Below are 4,722 nucleotides of genomic sequence, written 5' to 3'. Positions count from 1 at the left end.
GATCCTGCCTCTCATCTCTTCTTCACTGCCCGCCAGCCACAGGGCCTGGGACACAGGGGTGGGACCCAGGGGTGAGGGGAGGAAGGGGCAGCTTCACAGGCCACACCAAGGAGGCCTCCCCGGGGAGCCTGTGAGCTCTGAGCATCCCCAAGGAGCTCCCCTCACCGCTCCTCCCAGCCCTCTCCCTGGCTCAGAGACACTCACAATTAAGGAGATTTGGGGAAACCTTAAGACTCGCCTAGAGCAGTGGTCGGCAAACTCATTAGTCAACAGAGCCAAATATCAACAGTACAAAGATTGAAATTTCTTTTGAGAGCCAAATTTTTTAAACTTAAACTATGTAGGTAGGTACATTGTTATTAACTTAATTAGGGTACTCCTAAGCTGGCCTTTGCTAAAAACGTCCTCAATCTGATTGAGGTACGTTTGCTGAGGTCGACCCCTCCCAACTCTCCCATCCACACGCGTCTTGTATACTTGTTTCGTCTATCTCCTTTCCGAAAACTGATTTCTGCGCATGGGCCATGAAGTTTCAATTGCACTGTACGTGCGCGCCCGCACGTGGTATTTTGTGGAAGAGCCACACTCAAGGGGCCAAAGAGCCGCATATGACTCGCGAGCCGCGGTTTGCCAACCACTGGCCCAGAGCATGTGAACCATCTGCTATGGACACACGCTCCAGCTCTGATCAACACTACCTCGCCGCCACCAACGACAGTGTCGGGACTGGGCCGTGGGGAGGAGGTTCAGTGTGTACCCTCTGAGGTGTGTCACTTGGGCAGACAGGGTAATGACCCCCAAACCACAGACAAGGCAGGTCTCTGAGAGGGCACAAGGACCTGCAGCTGTAGCCCACTTCCCTTCTAGATACAGCCTCCACTGTCTCCAACCAACCCCAGAGACCAGTGCCCCTCTCCCTACCTAACCAGGACAACTGTACGCTCAGCCCACCTTCAGCTCCTCCTTATCTCCCAGGGCTTGGCACCCTCCATCCTTTCTTCTCCCTCATTTCTTCCCACTATCACTTCTGTTCAAAAGACTCTCCTCATCTGGACTTGCTAGAAATGGGGGATCTTTGGCCCATTTATTGCAGGCCATCTGCAGGGGAGGCAGGTAGATGAGGAACTGGGGAGAGTCATGTTGTAGCAGGACTCTGAGGAAAGGAGGAGGAGGTGAATGAATGGAGGGCTGGGAGGAAGAAGCAAGCCCCACTACAACTAAGCCCCCCTGGAGTCACTGACACACCTGGGCTGCTTAGCAAAGGCCTAGGACGGGCCATGGAGGGCAGGGGCTCAGGGGACAATGGGACTGTCAGTCTCCTGCTGAGACTCCTGAAGCCTTGCTTCGACCCTAGACGGAGTCTCCCCAACCTCACCACACACAGCCACTCCCAACCAACCTCCTCCTCCTTTCCAACCTCTGAGCTTTGAAGACAACAGTCAGAGGGAGGTCAAGGGCCCATCCCAGGAAGGAGGGATGCCAGTGTCTGATTACAGGAGGGGAAGGGAGAGGGGAGAAAGGGAAAAGGAAAGACCTGAGGAGGTGACAGTGGAGAGAGCGGGAACTGGGGGTCAGGAGGACCAGGAAAGCCAACAAAAAGAAAATATGCTGGAAGTGAGGAGAAACGATCCACAGGCCCTCCCACCTTTCTCCTGGCACCTTTCTCCATTCTCCCACCCTAAGACACTCCTCTTTCTAGGAAGGACTTGGAGAGCAATGAGGAGGTCGGTAGAGAAAAGAGAGGGACACCCAGAGAATCTAAGCTCCCACAGCAGAAGACAGAGCAGGAGCTGGATGATGAGAGAATGGCAGCGACAGTGGGTGTGAGAGGGAACTGGCAGCTGAGTCACAGGAGGGGAGGGTGCTGAGAGGGGATGGGAGAGGAGAAGGGAGGGTGAGCCTGGGATAGAGAAGCCGGAAGAGCTGAGGGGGTGATCCCGGACAAAAGAAAGAATCCTGGGTCACCTTCAGATGCAAAGAAAATCAGGAAAGATGAGGAGAACAGTGAGATTGGAGAGAGGTCATCGAAGACGCTGGAGGAAGACGTAGAGGCAGAGATGACAGACAGAGGGCAAGCAGAGGTCAGGCTTAGAGAAGACAGAGACTCATGAAATGTATGCATGTCCGATCCCAAGAAGACCAGAAACATGGCAGAGGCCAGATCTGACTCTGAGAAACAGAACAAGGCAGAGGGAAAGGATGGTCAAACACAGAGGCAGGCAGACACAAGGAGCCAGGCAGAGACCCTACCTGGTGCCAAGGAGACTGGCCCTACCTCCTCATCCCCTACCTGTGGCAGGAGTCTCCATCCCGTGCCCTGCACTCCAGGACTTCCAGCAGAATGACGAGCTGCTTTGGGAAGCAGCTGAGGGAGGATGGAGAGCAGGTTTGGATGTGAGAGCCAGGGGGGTGGAAGGGGCCTAAGAAAGGAAGAGGGCAAACCAGACCACAGAGGGGGCAGAGCCCTGGAACCAAGTTAGCCCCTTCCCTCCCCCTCCTTCCATAGGAGACAGTGAGAACTGCTTGCCCCCCCCCCCGCCCCACTCACCCCCTTCTCCACCTACATCGAGTCTGGCCTGCTCAGAACACAGGGTTTCCCGAGGACAAAGCCTTGTCTTTGTCACCTGGACCTGACCCAGCCTGACCTGCTGTTCTCAGCCCCTTATCATGTCCCCAGGGACATGGGAAGCAGGCAGTGACGCACTGAGCCAATGGCTAACCGCCCCCAGCTTGCACTGAGCCAATGGCTAACCCCCCCAGCTTGCACAATGGAGCCTCAAGTGACCTAGAGTGAGGGACAGGTGGCCTGTATCCCCTGGGGGTAACAATTTGACGTATGCACCTGCAGGAGATGGGCATGTGGCGTTGACTTACAGGACACTGGCTATAGGATATAAGTCCTCTGGAGAGAGCTGTGTATTCCTGAGTCTGATAATGGGGCAGTGGAGGGTCCTAGGGAGTTGGGGACCTTGGGAGAGAAGCCACATATTTAATGGAAAGCTGTCCTACCCGGAGAAGGTGACCCCTGTGTGTCCTACCCACCTCCACACTTGAGCTATATTGAGAGGTGACAGTAGATGGGCCGGGGTGGGGCTGGGAGAATATTCCTGGGTGTGAGAGTGTGGGGAAGCCAGAGCACGGGAGGCTGGCTTTGTTTTCTGAACACAATGTCCACTTAGTCATGACAGGCACGGCTGCAGAAGACCTGACACCTCCTGCCTCTGAGGGGCGGTCTCTGTGGAGGTTGGGGAGGGGGCCTTGAGGGTCCGGGGCACTTGGGGACACCACGAAGGAAGGCATGTGAGTATGAGCCTCAAGAGGGTTGGAAGGGGCACCAGAGTTCTACCTGGGAGGGGGTGGCAGACTGCAGAGCTCCACCCCACCCCCACCCCAGGCGACGCAGAGCCAGAGCCGAGGGCCCAACTGGTGCAAATCCCCAGGCCTGCCAGGCCCCAGCCAGCCTGGGCAGCACCTGTACTCTCTGGCAGTCCAGAGAGGCAGAAGGGAGCAGCCCCCCACCCCATCCCCTCTTCCCTCAGGCCCCAGGGATTAATGCCTCCTGACTCTCCCCATCGCCTCGCTGCCCCCCACCAGGAGCAGAGGGTGGTAGTGGGAGGGTAAGAGCTTATGTGTGCAAATGTGGGTGTACAAATGTATCAGTGTGCACAACGGCAAGTAAGAAAATTTGCAAGCTTCAGTTTATAAGTGTGAAAATTCTGCATGTGTGTGGCTAAGAACGGGTGTGGTAGTCAAGTCCATGTGTAAGGTCATTGGCGAGTCTGCGTACAGATCTGCTGAGGTGCATGAGGGAACCCCCTTCCTCTGTTTGAGAGGCTGGACAGTGGGGGCTGTATCAGGAGCATCAGAGGGGGCCGGGGGCTCCAGATGTGTCCTCAGGGCAGCACAGCCTTAAGTGCCCGGGAGGACACCTGTGTAAAAAGTTGGGGAACAGAAGGAAACAGGACACAGCCTTCATGCTGAGAGGGCAGCACAGAGGTCATGGAGCCACGCAGTAGACCCCTCCTGGGCATCCTGGCTCCAGCTCCCACTTCCTAGCTCAGTAGGACTCCAGGGCAGAGGGAGAGGTGCCCTCCGCCTGTGGTGGTGTGAGAGGGTGAGAAAGATGAGGGGAGCTGTGGCTGGGAGGCAGGGGACAAGCATCTGGGCTACAAGAGAAGGTGACCCTCACTCAGTGTGCTTAACTCACCCTTCAGGTTAAAAATAACCAAGGTAAGGGCCTGGTGGGGCAGGGGAGGTGGTGTGAGAAGGTCGTGTCTTCCCACTATCTGCCCATCAGCCCTTTGGAGAGGAGGAATGTGCCCAAGGACTAAAAAAAGGCCCTGGAGCCAGAGGAGCTGGGGTAGCAGGCCTTTCATGGGCAAATCTGGAGGCCCGGTTGTCCTTCTGTCACCTCCAGAGCCAAAGGATCAAGGGAGGAGGAGCCAGCAGAGGAGGGAGGTGGGAGGGAGGGTCCCTCCGGAAGGACTCCAAATTTAGGAAGGGGGTGGGGGCAGCGGGATATAAAAAGAGCGAGCTGCGAGGACAGACAGACACTCCTGTGAACCAGGTAAGAGCGGGGTTGGGTGGGGGCTCTGTGGCTCACCTCCGGAGCTCCCACCTGAGAGGCTCTGCCTTCCCTGGGGAATGGGTGCAGGTCGGTGGGAGGCCCGAGGTACGGCTAGCACTGCCTTTCTCCAGCCCTGGGACGTTCCCACTGACAGA

This window comes from Myotis daubentonii, chromosome 1 (assembly GCF_963259705.1).
Source record: "Myotis daubentonii chromosome 1, mMyoDau2.1, whole genome shotgun sequence".
NCBI classification, from domain to species: Eukaryota; Metazoa; Chordata; class Mammalia; order Chiroptera; family Vespertilionidae; genus Myotis; species Myotis daubentonii.
This window is presented reverse-complemented; position numbering follows the sequence as displayed.